This window comes from Camarhynchus parvulus, chromosome 10 (genome assembly GCF_901933205.1).
Source record: "Camarhynchus parvulus chromosome 10, STF_HiC, whole genome shotgun sequence".
Lineage (NCBI taxonomy): Eukaryota > Metazoa > Chordata > Aves > Passeriformes > Thraupidae > Camarhynchus > Camarhynchus parvulus.
In genome coordinates this window covers 11,676,158-11,696,700 of record NC_044580.1, presented here as the reverse complement: position 1 = coordinate 11,696,700, position 20,543 = coordinate 11,676,158, and the positions used below count along the sequence as shown (strand labels likewise).

The following is a 20,543-nucleotide window of genomic DNA, read 5'->3' as shown; positions in this document are numbered from 1 at the left end:
ATTCCCTGCTCACGGTGCCTGTTCGGTACACCACCCATTCCTTTTCATCTTGGATTTTTTGGTAACTGGCCATGCCACTTCCTAGCTTGACACCTGCTGTGGGTCTTAAGCTCCCATTCAGCCAAGGAACATATGCATAATTCTAAACACAAGCTTGAGCAGGAAAAGCTTGGCTGGTCACCTAGCCCTGGAAATGTTGCCCTGACAAGGAAGATCAACAGCACCTAAACAGCAACCTCAGCCAAGGACTCCCACTCCCTCTGAGTGTGAGCAGCCAAATCCAAGTTCTGCCTTATCTGTCTGAAACAGTTTTATTATGGGTAACACAAACACTTTAGTCCAGGGACAGCTACATGCCCTTATGATAATTGTAATTTTCTGAGATCTGAAGGACACAGTGCTGATTTTAGCCTGGAAACCTCTTCTGTAATGGGTATTAAATGTCAAACAACCCAGAATCCCTTTCTTAGCTTATAACAGCCTTAGTTTGGAAAGTCCAACAGAAAAAACCTACACATGATTTCTCCAAAATCCATCTCTATCCCACCCGTGGTTGAACCCTGGCTCATTGTCAGGTTTCTCTGCTGTTCAGAATAGCTACACTTGTTCAAATCCATTAATTATGCCAATATTGGAGCAAACTTTGGCCAAACAGTAAACCAAAGCCGACCTACTTCTACCCAGCCCATCTTTAGGCATGATTACTTACAGATTTACATCCCCATTTTTACCATGAAACCATTTTTTGACTGATTCTTCTAAAGTTTAAACAAACAATCGATGCCAGCCTCAGCCACAACCTCAGCACAGAAGCCAACAACCTATTTTATCCTTTAAATGTTCCCAACCATTAACCAATAAAAAAAAAATCTACCATCACACATATATTTAGTACATTTGGGTTTTTTACATCCTTTTTTTTTCTGCCCCAAGAGGGAACAAAATTATTCAGTGTCAGACTTGCATGGACCTTGTTCATCAGGAAAAAAAAAAGCTCTGGTCTAAATTTTGACCATGAATAAACCTTCATGGCCTCATCTAAACCCAGTCCCTTAATTTTCATTATTACAGTGTATGCAAAGCATGTGAGTCACACAGATATCCCCTCTGGATAAGGCCACAAGGACTTTGTTCTAAGCCCAAATGTGCACATTTAACCTTCTGAAATCAATTCACGTGGCCATTACTAGCTGTTGCTTCATGCTTGTGGATTTGAGGCTTGGCTCTTATTGGAGAGTTGATTGATTAATTTCAACATTGCAAAAGCCTCATTTAGCCAGGGGGACATTTCTGGAGTTCAATTTTCTAACTGAAAACCAACCATAAGAGTACATTAAAATTATCTAATTTTGAACCTCTGAATCTTTTCATGAGAACTTACTTATGGGCATCTTTCCCATTTATTGTTTAAAAATACTTTCAGTCATTGTGTCATTGAAATTAGACATGTATATGATTTTTTTCCCTATTTCTAATGATAGAATCTAAAAAGGATTCTCTTGCAGCTTGCTATTTACAACCTCTAAAAATGTGACAATTAAGACAAAGACCCTCAAACAAGGTCCAGAACATGCCATGTATAGGTTGAGGTTCTAGAACTGGGCATAAATATATGAGACAAATGCTAAACCAGGCAAAACTGTTTATTTTAGAAATATCTCATTACTGAAGCAGAAAGGACAGTTAATCACTTTACTTCTGTTTCCCTGGGAAACTGTTCCATTAATGGCATTTCCCACCAAGTTAACACTTTATTAATATTTCATTTGAAATTAAATCAAATTATGATCATTTGAAGAAAGTAATATAATTGCAATTTGATCTCTTTTCCATCTTCCCTTCTAATTTAATTCAATATGTGATAAAAAGTGTGAAAACAGAGGGGGTGGATTTTTTATATCTATACTTCTTAGTTGTGAGAAAAGAGTGGGTAGTTGTAAATATTTGTGCAAACTTTAAATCTTAAAAAACTAATATGAAAACATGGAACATTTTCATGTGCGATTCAAAAACCAGCCTTTGAGGTGAAACAAAGTGTGCTGAAACATTCTAAGATTTTTAAAAGCAGCTATAATTTTTTATCCAGGCTTGTGAACAAAGGGAGCTGCAAAAGAAAGATTTATCAATAAGCGCACAGATATGAAGAAGTTGTAACAGCAAATGATGGATAAAAAAATATTTACTTCCCCTGCTCAAAAAAATACTGTTTTATCCCTTTCACTGAAGTTCTGTAGTGGTTGACTGGAGAGTTTAAAAAAACCTGCCGAGAAACAATGTTATTTTATTTATTTATATATAAAAATATATATATATACACACACGCACACATCCATCTATATGTATACATGCATATATATGTATATGTACATATATAATATATATTATACATACATATATATAATATATATAATATATACATATATATTATATTATATATATGTATGTAATATATATATAAAATACATAACAAGCATTTTCAATCAGTGATGAACCCTAAAATTTTTAGACTATTTTACATTCTGAAGTAGGATTTCTTTTCCAAATGATGACACATGGATTTTAAATATTAGTAGGAAATTCTTATTAAAACATATTATGAATATAAACATTACCTTTAAATCAATTTGTTTTAAAACACAAAATATCCTGCATGTATTTCATTTTTTCTAAGTGTGACATTAATATTAGTGTATCTGTATATTGTATAAATTTATGGAAATAACTGGAATATTAATATTACCATGAAATTGTATGCTTTCATACCACTTACATCTGCTCTCTGAAAGGGCTGTGTCAGATATTCTGAGCAGAATAATCAAGTGCTGTAGGCTTTTCTAGTTATCTCTTTTTCCAGATATTACTGTAGTCATTAAAAGTGACACAACAAACTAAGCACTGAACAAAAGACAGCTCTTGGACTGAAAATAAATCTTGTCTAGTTGGGAAAAAATCATGCATTGAGAGTAATTCCTTCTCAGGACAGAAATGTAAACTGACTTCCAGGCAACAGCAATCCCAGGAATCTCAGTCTTGGGGGAATCCTGGCAGGGCAGCAGTGCTGTGGGTGAGGAGGATGGGATGTCCTCTGCAGCACTCATCTCCTCTTCATGTTGTCTAAAAAAGCCACATTTGTCTCCTCTTCTGACAGGGACAGCAGTGCCCTAGAGGTGGTTAACCCATAGGATCCAAGAAATATCTGTACATGAAAAACAAATGCACTCCATCCCTTATTTGGCTAATTAAGGAGAAAACCAGTCTTAGCAGTTTTGAGAAAATCCAAGACAAATTTAAGCATCTGGTATTTTCCACTCATCTCTTCATTTGGGCTTTCTTGGCATATGAGCTGGAGTTTTGGCTGGTTTCCACTACAAGCAGAGAAGAGAAGAAGTCAAGAAGTGTCCTCACTTTCCCACCATTCATCTTCACTCTTTTCCAAAAAAACAGTGATAAGGCCAGAGTAATCTCTATGGGCATCCCAGCCATTGTGGAGCATCTGACTTCCTTCTAAAAAACTTATATGTAGTTGCAATAATTTTGACATATTTTCTACACACATCCAATTACTTGGAGACTCTTGACGGCTCTTTTGGCAACTCCTTTTCCTGCTGCCTCCTCAGCTACAAAAGGCTGTTTTTCTTGTCAACCCTAGTTGCATTTGCAAAAAAAAAAAAAAAGCCAGGAAGAGATTGCCAACAAATCAGCAAAAGAATAGAAATCTAAAATCTTCCCCCTTCCTCTACAAATATTTTCATGTATCTACATTCTGTACAAATAACTGTATGTTCCCAGGTTTAACCAGGAATTGCACACATTACTGAAAAAGAAAAATTCCATGCCATTCATCTTCAAAATGATGGTGTGTGAGAAACATTCAGCCTCTTAACAGAGCTTATTTGACTTCACTTTATCAGGAACATAAGTTTACTACAGCTGATGACCAAGATAAATAAAACCTGTTTCTTGCACGTGAGGAATACAGGTCTTGCACACATTCCCATTAAACAGTTCAGCTTCACTCAAGCAAGACTACAGTGAAATGTAGTTTGGGGTCTCATGTTTAACACCAGAAGAAGAAATCACAGCAATATAAATTACAGTTTGATCTCCAACACAGACAGTTTAATAGGCCATGATTTAGCAAAGCATTTAAGCAAATGTTTAAATCCCATTGATTTAAGTGGGATTTAAGTACATATTAAGTACTTAGTTGAATTGAGGCCATACTGTGAAGGGACTCTTAGAACAAGGAAAGCACAGTAGGCTTTAGGGATCTTTATTTACAGCTCAGATGTTTAACTTTGCAAATTTGGCTTAGGAACCTGTAAAATGCAAAAAAGGAGCCAAGGACAGACTGCAAGAACATTTGGCTGCCCAGGGTCACTTCAGGATAATGCAACATACCAATATGGGATTTAGTTTCTAAAATGCTTTCATCCTGAAATTTACCACATATAATTTATAATTAAGCTGACTTGCCTCAATGTGTAATTCTGCAACTGTATGCACAGATCTTTGATGCTGCTAGATTTCTTGTGCTCTCACTTACTCTTTTCCCATTTTTCCCTCTCACTTTTAACCCCAGCCTTCTGGTTGCAGGGTGAGGAGGAGGCATATGGCATTTGCTGTTTGTCAATCAACTCTCACTGCAGAACTAGAAATATAAAAATCTAAAAGCAACAAGTGTTTCATCCTGGAACATGAAAATGTGTTTCCCCAAGAGGGGATCAAAACAGATATTTCACTTAAAGGAGGTCTGTTCAAATGATATAATTTCTCCAATAGATGTATCAAAACTGTGTTGTGTCCATATGGACTTTGCTAAATACTGTAGCTGTAACAAAATATTATATTGACTATAGGGTGACTTTTAGTTATTTATCTTTTCTTCTTGACCCCAAGTCTTATCTGACTCTCATACAACTTATTTAACTCTACTGACACTTTTGCAGAAGACTGAACTATTTCTATTAATCTTGCAGAGTAGGAGTTTGCTTTTGGGGACATTAATAACTCTTGTAGTCAGTTTTCTTTATTTTGGGAATCAGCCTGTTTCCAGAGATCTCTGGAAACAGGAAACAGAACATTATATCATGTCCAAACAATGCATTTTGTAGGGAAATAAAGGCTCATGGAATCACTAATCATAAATTAAAAAAGATTAGTTTTGAGAGAAGTTCTTATGTAGCAGTATGCCCTGAGACTTATTAGAAACCTTCTTGGTACTGTTTTTATGGCAGGTCCAAATAACAACATGATCAAATTTTAGACATCTAAAAAAAATCTCTTTAATTTCACTGCTCAGGCTTGGCTTATTTCTAATAAATATCTAGTTATATAGATAACAGTGTAGAAATCAATACTCTTCATAATTCTATAAATAAATAATAAAGAGTATTTTCTGTTAGTTAAGAGGGATGAGCAATGTTTACAAGGCATTTAGTTTGCTGTGGAGAAAGTATCCTAGCAAAACTAATCCTGATTTATAAATTCAATTTTCAGATTTGTGCTGAACAAGTTTGTGATAATGCTGTGAGTAAATCTCACCCTTTCCTGACTCCTACCAGGTGTTAAATTTTCAGAAAAACATTTTTTATTCCAAGAAGACACAGAGATCCACTTCCAGTACAGCCACTACAATCAAAGTTACAAGTGCTCACCCAGCTCAAAAACATACAAGTGCAAGGCCAGTTTAACTACATGATAAACTGATTTTTCTATGACTATGTGCACTTTCCCTGGTAATTAAACCCTGCTAAGGAAGTTGTATCAGCCAGGGAATGCCCTGACCTCTGTGGGTGCCTGTGGAGATGAGCACACACAGCCTTCAGCACACAAAGCATCAGCCCCAGTTGCTCTCACCTGAGTGTGTGCAAAATACTCTGATTCCATTGCTCAGGCTTGCTCTGGATTTCTTAGAACTGTGCTAATCCCAGCTTGAACCCCAGGACACAGCAGTCTCTGAGCTGAGGCCAAATGCATTTCTAATGATTAGCAGATAAATTAGGGAAATGCTGAGCCTATTAAAATGAACATACTCAGGAATGTAATTGGATAGTGAATTAAATCATTCCTTTCACACTGATTAAACCAATAAAACAGGATGATGCTTCATGCTCTGAAAGTGCACCTGACATTTCATCATACAATCTGTCAGAAAACAGAGAAGAAAGAGTCACCAAGCTTTAGCAACAACATTCAGAAGATTATGGCTATTTAAAAAACAGTCTGTGTTCCCACTGAAAATACCTCAAAGTAAATTTTTACACTACCCGTGTAAATATTTACAATGGAAAGAAACTTAATTTTTCTTCATTCTCAATCATGACAAAACACATTTGTCTCATTTGCCTCCTCAGCTGAATCAAATCTTTTTCATAGTAGCATAATGTGGCTACAGAAATCTACTTTGGGAAAAGATTTAGGTAAACAGCTAAAGAGGATTACTTTCTCAGCAAATACACTAGAGGTTTCCAATACTTTTTGTTGTCTCTTGCAGTCTCTCCAAACAGGCTAAACTCCCAAGCAGTAGGAAGTAAAAAGCTTGAGTAGCACATAAAACAGTGGTTCTGTGCTGGAGGGGGTGGAAAATAAACAAATTTTCAGTAAACTTTCTGTTCAGTATGTTACTACATTGAGCCATTGTCAGTTTTATTCCAACGTGCGTATCTGAACAAAATAAATGCCAGAGAGGCTGTTCTCATTCAGAAAATACAAATTAATGTCCAATTTCAATTAAATGTGAAGTAGGAATCTCAGGAATTACAGCAGGTGTGAGAATCTCGTGCCTGTGGAGTTAAAATGCTCTCAGCAGTCACACCCCAAATGTCTTTGGTTTTTATTTGTTTAAATTACCATGTAAGAGCTTAATGCTTTAGGACAACTGTCTCTGTTCTAGAGGGTGAATGTGGGACTGATGAGCTCTAACCAGGGCAGCTGCACTTGGTTTGAGTCCTGTGAGGAGCAAAGCAAATCTCAAATGTCTGCCCTGCATCCTTTGCTCTGCTCTCTGCAGAGCTGCCAGCCCTGAGTGGAGAACTGAAGAAGCATTTATAGGATGTGTCTTTTTTCAGACCCCAGGAGCCCTGAAGTGCTGGAGCTGATGCTCCACAGGCCTGCCCAAGCCTTGGAAAGCATCCAGCAGTCCCAGTGGAGAGATCAGGAGAGATTAATTTCATCTGCTGCTGGAGTCAAGTGTGCTGCTGCAGGGTAAAGCAGCACTTTTTGACCTCACCCTGGTAAGATTAGACTGCTCCTGGTCCCAGAGTTACTTCAGCACAGAGAAAGGCTCCATTGCAGCTTTCAGAGCAGGCTGGCTGCTCTTTGCCTTCCTTTGGGTTTGTGGTTATCAGTTTATCAGCACTGAGGGCTCCTGGCAGGCACTGCCAGCTCTGGGGCAGTGCCACCACCCCACAGTGCCACACGTGGATGGGGACTCCCCCAGGGATGAGACTTTCAGAGGAATGTGCTGGAAACTGGAAACCCAACTTGGCCTGATCAAGGAATCATCCTGGATGAGAAGGGAATTTACTGAAGGAATTACCCAAATGAGACTGGCAGGCTGTAAGCCATGTAATATGTTGGTTCTTTCCAACATCTAGGGGATATATTATCCCTCAGATAAAAACTAAACCCGTAAGAGGGGAAAGTTATTTGGTAAAATCACCACAAACCAGACAGAGTCACTGTATCTTCAAAAGCAAAGCTATTTTCAGGCCAACAAAGAGAAGGATTTTGAATTCTCAGCTATAAATATTCAAAACATTCCACGAAGCACTTTGAGAACCCTTTAGACATGGCCTAAAGCCTAGGCCTTACAGCTGTTCTTGTTTCTGTGACATTGGCATCAGGTGTTTGTCTACAATTTTCCATAGAAACCTTTGCCTTGTCCTCCACAACCTGTGTAAGGTTCCTGAGAAACAATGCCACAGACACCAGGTTTCCCTGCAGCTTTGCTCCATTTTTATGGGTTATGCTTTATGGTTTGAATGTACTAAAGTAGACTTAAAAGGCAATTATTTCTTTTCATGTCCTACAAGTTTTATACCAGAGCTGTGATTCCATTACTGAGATTTCTGCTCATCTCAGTGCCAGTCATAGCTCACTTGCAGAGGACAGAGTGTGTCCATCTGAATTCCTGCTGAGAGTTGCTTAAGAATGTAAAGCAACTAAATTAAACAAGTATCCTTATAATCAAGCCACAATAATCTCTATAATTAGCTCTTTTTATCTTTTTTGTTTTTTCATAATAGAACAGCAAAAGACCACGATTTCTCAGACAGTAAGAAGAATCAAGAGAGAAAATAAGATCAAATATCTTTGTTTTACCAATAATTTCTAGGCTCAGAGACCAGCAAGTCTGTGGAAAAGTCAATACACAGACTTGTGGGCACCATTATATAATTTCCTGTTGCTTTTCCAAGAATCCCATGATCATTTAATGTGGCACTTACAGGAAATATATAAAAAGGAGTATTGAAGACAGAGCTGCAGCAGTGTGATGACATCAATACAAATGCAAATATACACCATCCAGAGATTATTCCAAGAATGTTATTAAAAATAATCAGCTCTGTGAGTTCTGGGAGCCCAGGATGGCTGTGCCAGAGCACCTCTTTGGAAGGCCATTGCCAGCAGAGTAGAGAAGGCACAATCCAATAAATGAGGCCATTCTTTTGAAGAAATGCTAAGTTTGATCCACTACCAATACCTGAGGAACCACCCAGATCTTAGGAGGGCAAAGCAATTCTGGAATGAGTACAAAACCACCTGAGGTTCCCAGAGGCCTGGGGAGACGCCATTTGTTCAGATGCAACCAGCAAAAAATATTCACAAAACATTCAATTTTCCTTTGTGCAAATTATTCTGTGGAGTCACAGCCCAGAGTTCTGACACCTTCAGAGTTTTACTTGCATTTGGGCATTGAGGAATGGCACCTACAGCTCATCCCAGCCCTAGGAAAGGGGGTCTAGGAGCCCTTTGTACCAGCCTGGCACTGCAGAAACCCCCAGGACAGCAAACCAAGAGGGAGGACCAATATTTGCTGCAGTACAGAGCAGCAGAGAGCAGGGTGGAAGATCCAGGCTGTTTCCATCAGGGTTTAATCTGTGCTAGCCCAGCTCAAACTGTGTTAGTGTCAGCTGCTACTCTGAGATTTATTAGAAAGGAGTTTTAATGGCTCCTTCAAACAGTGTCCTTTGTTTGGAAGAGGGAAGTACTGATTGCTGATATTATGCCCAAATACACTTAAGACTCTAAAACAGGTTATGGGCAGTAGATTTATTAGAATCAAGTATTAGCAACTTATTTTCAGTCTCTGTCAAGCAGTCAGTGGAGGGGAAGAGATCCCCCACCAAGTATTCAATTAGTAACAATGATCTCACAGTGCATTCCTTCTGTTGGGACACTCATAAATACTGAGCTCTGAATACTGGCTGAAAACACTGCTACCAAGTGTGAAATAGGGCAGTGGGAGAGAATAGGGAATAATAACAATAAAAACAAGGACTTCTGAAAGTTATAAACCAATAAAAAAGAGTCTGAGCATTTTGAGGTAGAAAGCAGGAGGTGTTAGAGAAATGCCCACATAGGAAAGGCCTCACGCTTCTTTCCATGGCACCTATCCCAAAGAACTTGGAAATCCATAGGTTTTCTTTAGTGTGTAGTAACTACATACTAAAATATCGTAGGATGGATCAGGTCCTGCAGTTCCCACCTTAGTGATTCTCAGAGGAAAGTGAGAAATTTGTCAAGGACAATTATAGGACAAAGAGAATGCTATCAAATCCTCTGCACAGGAGGAAGAATAGCCCTTTCAGAATTTTAAAGTCCACCTGTAAATATACTCTAAACTCTTGCTAGTCCCCCTGACAGCCAGAGGTGTCTGCAGGATGCACATATCCAAGAATTCCCCTGGGCCCTGAGCTCAGCTGCTTTCCAAGAACCTCATCCTGCAAGAACAAATTTGCACTGACATCACACTGCCCTGGGCTCTCCCTGCAGCGTGCCACAGTGTGTATAATCTCAGTTGGAGTAAATAATGTTGTTTCTGTGATACCTGATGACTTTCACCTGATAACTGGAGAGGGCTCCGGCCATCAGGACACGAAATGGATTTTCCCTTTGTCTCTGTCCGTGTTACACCCAGTTTGGTTTTTCTGTGCAAGGCAGGCAGGGACTCAAGATGGCAATAGAGAGCTGGAAAACTCATATTCCAGCAAAGAGCTATAAATATCCCTTTTGTTGCTTAATGTGTTGTTAAACCACTTGCTAGAGAGGCCTTTAGTGTTAATCTGCCCATCAGTCTCTCAAAAATTCCCATCTAAAATTATCAACAAGTAGTTTGGTCAGTAGAGAATGTTTATTTGCAGTTGCACAACTCTCAGTTTGCAGAATATTATCTGCTTAAAACATAAGCAAACAACCACAGTCTAAGAAAGCCAGGACTGTGAAAATTAATTCATAACCTTATTTTGCAGTATATTTTGTGTTAGAAGATTTAGCAACATTTAGCATACTTTGGATATATCATATGCCTTATGGGCAAATATTGTATTTTTTTTTTCAATGGCTATCAGTAAAACATATGATTTTAGAAAGGAAGTGTGTGTTGTTGCAAAGAAGAGGTTTCTAGTTCCCCGTGTGTGGAACCACCCTACAATAGAACCAGGGTTTCTGGCTTGGCTTTGGGGCTGCTGTGCAGAACTGCTGTGTGCTCCCTGCCAGCTGCTGCCTTCCATCCCAGAGGTGGCAGCCTGGAAATGATGAATGAACTAATTGATACAGTCTGCAGCTGAGCGTCAGGGATATACCTAATATACATTACACATGCCTGCATATAAGGACACAAACTAAATTTGGGTTACTAGCACTGAAAAGCCAGGGAATTGTACAATTATCACTTACCAGTATTTCCCATGTTAAATTTATGCAAAAAAAAAGGTAACATTTTCTACAAGATTATCCTTAATCAGTCTTTGTTCCTTGAAGATCTTGTAACAGTTTACCTCTTTCAGCCTGAGTGACTCTGAGTGCTGTGTCAGGGGCTGGGCCAGAGCTGATAAGGGTTTATCCCTTCACTGCTGTGGACTTCACATCAAGCCTACTGCCCCTGCTGGGAGACAAAAAAAAAAAGGTTTTTTTTAATAGAAAAGGCTAATTTATGCCTAAGCTGCTGTTTCTGATCAGAGTAAATGTTGAAAGCTTTAAGCTTTAAAGCTGATTACAAATTAAAATATCTGTGTCCCCAAATGCTCGCCTAACTTCAAACAATTGGCTGCTGAGGAGGAGCTGCAGGGACAGGTGTGCTGAGGACTGACACCTATTTCAAGATCAGAAGAGGGCACTAGGGCTTAAGTTATATTCAGCATAATCCCAGACAAAGAGAGAGGGGGGGAAAACCGGTGAAAAGTGTCAGAAATTTTCTTTTGTTATTCTACTGCTTCTCTCTCACGCAGTGAGAAAACAGGCGGGGCTGGAGGCCCATGGGACCAGGATCTGTGGCAGCTCCAGCACAGCTCAAGGGGCAATTTCTGTCACAAACATTTACAGCAGAGCTGCCAAACTGTGGGACATCACTCCCCAGCCCCACCCCGCCCTGCTCGGGTCAATCTTTGCCTGCTGTTCCTCTGCTGGGCTCTGTGCAGGCAGCAAAGGCAAAGCCACCAGGGTGGAGCTGCTCGCAGGGACAAAGAGCTGCCCATCCACCCTGCTGAGCACCAGGGAGGGTCAGGAGATGCCCCTCATACAGCAAATTTTACACTGCAGCTTAACAGCAATAAAAAAGCCTCACACCCCCCGACAAAAAGCTCCTTTGTGTCTTGTTCTCCTCAAAGCCATGAAACAGAATAATTGCATTATGATTGTTACTAGCTGTTAAAGCTGATGTGGTGTCTTGAAGCAGCACAAAATGAATTTTCATTACGCAGGACCTTGCATGTCCTGTGCTAAGGGGGGACATTCAGTGCTGGTGTGGAAACCGCACAACACCACGCAGTTTATATCAGCCAGCTCAGCTGTTTTATCCCCCTCTGCTGCCATTGCAGGGAGGATTACCTGGACAAAAAGAACCCAGGGTGTCTCTGAATCACCTTCTGCATGAATATTTTCCTCCCCTTTGGCTCTAATGAGGATTTGGGAAGAACTGCACCACACACACTGCATCACACCACTGGACGTGTGAATATCCACTATGCATCAATAAATCCATGTAAACCTGAGTTGCATGACATACAGACAGCTGTACTAGTTAAAGCCAAATTATCTTGTGTGATAATAGATAAACACAGAAAACTGTAATAGGAGAGCAATCAACACTTCCCCAAGTGTCCTCTCCCAAGTCCCAGCCATTTCTGGCTCAGGGACCTCAAGTCAGATGTTGTCCTTTTTAAATATCCCTTGGTAGATTTTGGTATGGATTTCCTCCAGTTTGTTTTAGAGAATGTAAGAAAGACCCAGAAGGAAATACAGTGAATTAATTTTCCTGGCATTGGTTTCTGTTGTCACCAAGAAGAGCAGCCCCAGATTCATCCTTACCCCACACAGAAGAGTCAGCCCATGCAAGGCTGCTGAAGAAGAGCTGTTGGCCACCATTGGCTTAGAGACAAGAGTTTTGTGTCCCTTCCTTACTGCTGAACATGAAACACATCCCAGAGTCCCTCCTGAAAGTCCATATCCACCTAAACCACCCCAATGGGAACATTTGGCTTTAAGCTTCCAGGACTTGGAGAAATCAGAGGCCAGAAAGCCCTTTCAGAGAAGGGGAAAAAAATCCTTAAAAAGAAGAACCTTGAACACAATCACTGTTTAAAAATACATTTACCTCTTATTAAAATGGAAAAGTCAAGTACAGCATCAACGTTGGGATTGTAGAATTTGTAAAAGCAGGATGACAGAGACGGATGTGTAGCAGCCTTCAGAGCACAGACAGCTGTCCTAAAACCACTGTAGGGCCACTGCATTTTATCCTTCCTGCTGGCCCTACACTGTAGCATGTATTGAAATTTTGGAGGAGCCATTTACCAGGAAATCTGCGTCCTTAAAACTTTTTCTGTCAGTTCTGTAAAAGAATTATTGGATTCTATAGACTAAAATCCCTGAATAATGTATGTGAGTTTTCAATATAGCTTGTATTATTGTTAGCTTGCAATATATGCACATGTAAACAATGTAAACAAAATATTTAAGAGGCATCTCACAGTGAGCAACAAATTATGCGTCAAGTATTTATTATGTAGTGTATATTCCTCTGTAGGCTGGAGGGAAAAAAATTGGCTCATGCCTAGGAAAAAGATATACTGAACCCACTGAGAATAATTCAAAATGCATTTTATAAGAAGAAATTATGGGTACAAGAGACCATCTGTCTTTGGTTTTTTAAATGGTGCCTTTCAAAATGCAAGATCCCTAGCCTAAGTCTATTTTCTATATAAAAAATAATTATTATGTTTTACTAAAAATTGAATGAGGAAAAGCTGAACTCCTCATGCTTCTTTTCTAAGATAGACAGGAACAGAAGGGGATTGGCACGTTTATGTGTAAATCAGGAGCAACTTCATCAAAGAAATTATTAATTTGGGTAGAATGCAGGAAAAAAAATAAAAATCAGAGAACAAAACATTTGGATTTCTGAAGCAGCCTGTGTTACAGCACCTCCCCACAGACTGACCCTGACGAAGTTTATCAGTGTGGTTGCCCCATGTGTTTGAGGGTAGCAGGTCTCTGTAAGTAAAGTCAAATCTTCTAAGGTGACTTGATATTGCTCTGGCCTCTCCCTTTGACCAAGACTTTTAAATCTTATTCTGCAGCCTTGAGATCACCTTGCCAACTCAGACAAGTATCCCTCCTGTTCCAGAGAGAAAGTGGTGACACTTCTCTTCCCAAACCTTGGAAAAAGATACACAGCTGTAGCACAAATATCAGCATGTGAGGAATCCACATGGACCTGAGAGGAAAGGGATGGAAAGTCTGATTACAGGGAGGAAAAGCTGCTGTCATGCTGGGCAATGGGCTTTCCCAGGAGACCTAGGCAGCCTCTGCTCTTCACCTGGTGTAAATGTGTGTGGATGCTGAATATCAATTACAAATCAACTACAGAACATGCAGAATTTCTAAAATATAAATTTGGTTCACATGGAAGACTTTGTCAGAACTTTTCTTACCTCCTTGTGATTGAATCATGACACCACTGAGGTTTCCTTGACTGCTATCCCAGGTTGGCTATCACTTCTCTCCAAAACAATCTCCTTTTGGCTGTCTTTGCTTTTCAAACTCAAACAGTTGAGAGAAGAACCTAAAAATTCAGATTATCAGAGAAACACAAGCAATGTTGCCTTTCATCTAGTCCCTCCCATTCTTACAGCACACTTGCCATATTTATCTAAGGACCAAAATAAGAGCCCATATCTGGCCAGATTCTCCTTGATGTCAGTGCTCTCACCTCAGAATCAGTCAGGTCACATGAACACATCACTGAAATAAATTGTCTTCCTGGAGAATTGGCTCTTCACATGCAGAGTCACAGTCACGATAGCAGAGTCTGACTGCAGGGATTAAAGGTAGGATCTCCCACAGAGATCTAAAAAGGCAGCAACACCCACCAGAAATTTACTACAGTTATGATTCAGGATCTTGCCACCAACGTCTTGGAATGTCTGGATATTTTAGCAGAGACATTCCGGGGGGCATACACTGACAGAAATATCCAAAGGATTTCCACTAGCCAAGAAAAGGAAGAAAATACTTAATGAGGGTGTATTCCTGACTGCAGTCAAAACTACACTTGTGTAATTCTTAAAATTTTGAAATTCATCTCCCTACTCCACCAGTGTAAGACTGGACAGGAGAGAAAGATTCTTGATGTTACGTTAGGAGAAATGGAAGTTGAACTTGAAATGAAGCAGCTAATTTATGGCTAATGGCTGCTAATGATGGCAGCAAAATTGTGTGTTTATTGCAAACATTTAAAACTTCGAGGGCAGACATTTACAAAGGTGAGAGTCAATAGTGCCTTCATAAAGCTGGAAAGTAAAAAGACATAAATGAGTATTAATGCTATGGTTAAAAGGGAAAAAAACAAAGTTATACTAATGCAGATGTAGAATAAGAAACACAGCAACTGAAAAAATTATTAGGATAAAAAGTGTGGCAGTTTAGTGGGATTGATTTGCTCTTTGAAAGTCAATTTAAAAAAATCACTGCTTTGAAAAGGAAGGACAGGTTCACTGAAAGGCAAATGCTTGTTCCTTTTATTTTAAAAAGCATAAAAAATAATAAGGAAAAGTTGAAAGCTAGGGGTGTACTTTGCGGGAATATGTCTTACCCTAGACATTAAATGGGAACAAAGACCACATGCTTTCAAATTAGGACTTTTAGAGACATGAGATACATATTATGTATCTCTTGGAAAAGGGACAGTGATTTTATAGATCTTGTTTAAATTTAGATCTTTGGTATTTTCAAGTATTGAATATGCCATCAGGAAAGGTTAGGAGCAATGTGCCAGCTTCACTAATAACATCCATTTCTATCTGATCAAGCCAGTAACAGATTGGACACAGATTGATCAGGATAAATTTGTGTGGAGTTCAGCTCTCCCTGGAAGAAAGCACTATGTGAAGTTAAACATGGTTTCATGGTATTGGGAAAAAATTATGAAAACAGAACAGAAAAGAGAAATGCCTCGAGACAGTCAGAATTTGTAAATGAAGTGATAGAAATGGTGCAGGAATTGCCCTAACACCTAGCACTGAACCTTTTGGGCACACTGCTCCCACTTCTGGATTGATTGCTGCAGGACAGCTGGACATGCACCCATCATTATTGCCCAGGAAATCATCCCAGCCCTTAATAATGTCAGCAAAGGAGACTTGAGGACATGACATGCTCCTTTTGGTATGAGTCTCCTCTCAGAGCACAGTGGGGATTTGGACTGAGGGTTTAATTTAGTGCCAGCTTGCACACAGCTCTCCCTAATAACCATCCAAGTGACCAGAGCATGCCAGGACGGTGCCTCTTTAATTATAAAAGATGCTTTTCTAAAGACAAAAGAACTACCACCACCCACCCATTCCAAAATCAAAACCAGACTAGAATCTTGGAGAATTTACAAAAAAATAAAACCATAACTCATGTTTAACAGATCAGTGCTCTATCTTTTCAGGCTTTGTGTGGCAGCGCATCATTCACTTCACCTTAATTTCACTATTATATTATTGTTTGCACCACTGCAATTATCTCTCTGAAAACAGATCCCAAAAAGATTCAGAGAGGCATCTCTCTACCCAGTGTACTGGCTGTGCTTTTTGATGTGAGTGGTAGAATAATTTACATGAGAGGTATCAAGATATTCTACAGCCAATTTGTAATCTTCTGTTTTCATGGTAGAGAGAGCAAACATTTTCATGAAAGAAGGCCAACTTATTTCACTGTATGGATTTTTAACTTGGGGGATGACAACTTTCCTTTTTGAAATGAAGAAAAATGCAGACCTCAAAAAAAATAAAGGACAGAAAAACTCTCACAGCTTCTGCTTCTCTGTGGAAGAAATTGGGAACTACACATTACACTGCAGACCTGTTCCTCACACACAGCATACACAAAACAGCATTTGAGGTGATTGAATGGAAGAGTGCACAGGCTCACTCAATACGCTCCTTCCTTTAACCGCAGAATTTACTGCTTGTAGCAACAGCTAAGAGAAAAATTTGTATTGTGGTTTTTACTGAAGTGCACCACTAACCAGCAACTCTGCCATAAGAAAAACTGATTACATAAAGCCATAAAGCATTGCAGCATAACAATATACATAATTAAGAAATTAAAAAGTAGTTAGGAAATCTCACCAAGACCTTGGTGGAATTTACATAAACTTTTACTAATTGAGGAGCCAGCACTGAGACTGGAACAGTTTTCAGAGGGAGGGCAGTGTGTAGGGCTGGGTTTTGTAAGGCAATGCTCATCCATAACTCAGGAAATGTTTTTGGAGAGCCTCATGGGGCAGAGACAGCTCCTTCCACCCTCAGGCCACAGCTCTCAAATTTCACACACTAGTCACAATAACCATAAAGGACACTGTTTAAAAAATAAACTAAAAAGAAAAAGAAGCTGCTCTATTTTCCCACCTCATATATTCCTGCAGTAACTCCCACAGTTCTGAAGGCATGGAAGAAATGGTAATTTCCTACAGGAGAAACCTTATGTGCTAAAATAATGTAAGACAGATAATAACAACTTACTCCTTGAATAAACATTAACGTTCCCCTGCAGCCCCATGGGAGGCTGACAACACCAGTGCAAGTTCCACATCAAAACTGAGATAAAATCACCATGTGTTTTGTCCCTGGAAGGAAAAGTCACCTTTTGAGAAAGGCAAAAGCTCTTGCTTTACTGTAGTGGGCCTTTTTGATGCTGGTGAACAGAACATGACAAATACTCCAGCAAGGCAAATCTGCTGAAGGTGCAAACCACTGCCAGACTAAACTGGAATTATCTGCATGGCTCTTGGGCCGATGTTTGTAACCAGATACTGTGGAAACACAAGTGAACTTGACCTTGCCCTTATCTTTGGACTTGCAAAATGATCTCTGCTGGAAACTTCCTAACATTTCCTTTCATGTGCCAGATCAAGCCTGAGACCAATCAGATAAAGCAGCGTGCCCTGGAGGCTCCACTGCAGCTGTCCAGGCAGTTAACCTTAGCCATGGAAGAAAAAAAATAATCAAACAATCTGTTTTCTTTGCAGCCCTACAACTGCTGCATCACATGATGTGACACTAATTTCCCTACAGTGCGTACTTTGAAGCTGACAAGTGTTAAGCTGTGATTAAGAATTCCAAATGGATGTAAGTACCTGTCACTCAGATGGGTCCCTCAGTTGCACTGGTGACCACAGGAACAACCAGGAATCCACCAGCCCATTTATGTAGGAGGAAGCTGCTGCAGAGACTTAATTAGAGGGTGCATCACTTAACTTCCTCAGCAGATACAGACTTGACTCACAATCAGCCTAAATGAAAAGCAGGTAGTTATTATATTAACTTTAAGATCAAGGATTATACGGTAGAAAAATAAAACCAACCAAAACCAAACCAAACCAACCCCCCCTAAAATCACCATAGGAAATTTTGCACACCTGCTACAAGAACTCACAGATCTATTGTGATCAGTTTTATTACCTGGTTCAGGAAAATAGCTGTTTTATCAGCTAGTTTTCATTTACCCGTGAAAAACCTCTACCAAAACACACTAATTATAACAAACAAACAAGAAGTGTAATTGGATAACTTCAGTACCTGCAGGGGAACTGTGCCTTTTGAAGTAACCTCATGTCAGACAAAAATGACAGCTCCTTCTAGACACTATTTCTTTCATAACTATGCTACAGCTAATTGTAAATGCTTTGAATATGCACTTACAATTAAACAAATATCTTGTGCCTTGTTAGCAGGACACAGGATTGAGCTATTTTAGCTTCTTTGATGAATCACTCATTCCAAAACCTTTTTAGAGTAATGAATGCTTTTTAAGTAAAATGCAGCTGAACTGTAGAGGTTATTAAACTGTATTAAACAGACATTCTAAACATTAAGTACCAAGTGAACACACTATGTAGGACCACTACAGATGATTTAAATCAAGACCCAAAAGCTAGAAAGTGAATAGAAAAATTAAAAACATTTTCAATAATAGTTACAGCAAATACTCAAACCAGTTGTTTAGTCTAAGATGAAATCCTTATTTGGGACATATTGGACCAAAAATGCCTTTTGATGTTCATGTGCTGGCTTTCTTTCATGGAGGAACAGGAGGAATGTGGGAGAGGAGCAATGACATTTTCCTCTCAAACACTCACTTGTGTGAGTAATTTTACCACATGAAGACTCCTGTTGGGTTTACCAGGACTATTTGTGTAAGGACTTCCTCATGGGCATGATTGTTCACAGGTTCCAGGCCATTAGAGGCTATTAACTCTGCTCCATGGTAATAACATTATTTACATGTTTATTTTCAATGAACAGTCCCAGTCATTAAGAGGAAGTAAGGAAAATATTTCACTGGACAATATATTTCTCAAAAGTACAGTTATTTAAATTATAGGTTGTCAAAGCTGCTATCAAGCAAGGAGTTGACAAAAAGCAAATCAGTTTGAAAGTAATTTCCTTTTTTTCAAACGTTTTTCCCCTGAAAATTGACCCAAAAGGAAGAGGGGAAAAAGTCCCTGGCACAGGAATCATCTATAAATTGTGAACACCCCTCTGGTTATGCTGCAGAAGCTTCAAATGCAAAACAGTTCCTTTTCCCTTTCCTACACTGAAAATATTATGAAACATTTCCCTTGTTTTGACTTATAAAATTCCACATGGATTTTGATGAAAACAGGAACTAAATAGTATAGCATTTTACTCTTAAATTTGTATAAAAAACCCCAGTGCTTTCCACTGTCATAACTATTTTCTTTTGTCATTATAAATACCCACAGTAACGTGGGCACAGGTTTCTCTACAGAGGATCTCTGGGTAGTGTGTGCTGGTGAATTCCAGGCTGCTTCTACACCAGTGCAGGAAAAAAACTTGTAATCTCACAGACCTGAGGGCCCTCCAGGGTGAGAGATTTTCCCTTCCCCACACCCTTTTCATTAAACTGGAAGAAGTCAGTGTTGGCATTGGATGCCTCCTTGGATCCCAGCATCTCTGTGCAATCACTGCAGCTGTTTCCAAAACAGGAGGAGGGATGACCTGGCACTCCAGCAGAGAGGACAGGATGGACTCAGAGTTATCCTATTTGCACATCCACCTCCTGTAACTTCTCTTGCCTTTGCCCATCTTGTTTTTTTGCCGCTGAAAGCAATAGTTGTCCCACCCAAGAGCAATGGGCTCCACCATACAGGGTTATACCCATTAAAGACCACACATGACAAGAAATTAATATCTTGTTAGAAACATGACACTGATACAAGGGCATTATAATCACTGAAAGATTTAAGGGGACATGATTACAGTAATTTATCTCTTGATGTGATTACAGTAATTTGTATCTATTAAAATTAACACACATTTTAAATCTCTTGCCATGTTAACTTTTTTAAGGAAATGATATGCTTCAATTTCATTATATGAAATTCACCCCAAGCACGCTACTTATTGCTTTTCAATTTTGTTGCACAGCTATAACACAACCACAAAACAAAGAGTTCCAGATACAGAAGGATTAAGTTACCTCAATGATCAGAATGATCAGAATGAAATTGTGGGTATTTCTGGTAGTTTTAGTGAAGTTTTTTTTCCTTTTGAAGTCTCTTCTGCACAAGTGACATAACTGTTCTCTTCCCTTGACATTACCTGTCATAACCATTGCAGTAAAGGGACAAATCAATATACCTTCAGTCCATACCAGCATTTCCCCAGTCAGATTTTGCTTGTATGCCATTCAGATACATCCACATTTCCAAACTGCACGGGAGAGAGGATTTCTGATGAATAAATATATGGAGCAATTAAAATTAATGCCCATGGTGGAGTCTTTCTGGGATAATCATAGATAAGCAGTAA

At 39.3% G+C, this 20,543-nt stretch overlaps 1 long non-coding RNA gene across 1 annotated transcript; it reads right to left on the bottom strand.

Moving 5' to 3' along the window:
- Positions 1-2,651: 2,651 nt before the first annotated feature.
- Positions 2,652-20,328, bottom strand: LOC115907436. The gene is made up of 5 exons (XR_004061046.1): positions 20,212-20,328; positions 17,846-18,001; positions 14,157-14,287; positions 11,004-11,110; positions 2,652-3,365 (listed from the first exon to the last, which is right to left on the bottom strand). It is a non-coding gene; the product is annotated as an uncharacterized LOC115907436 (long non-coding RNA).
- Positions 20,329-20,543: the final 215 nt, after the last annotated feature.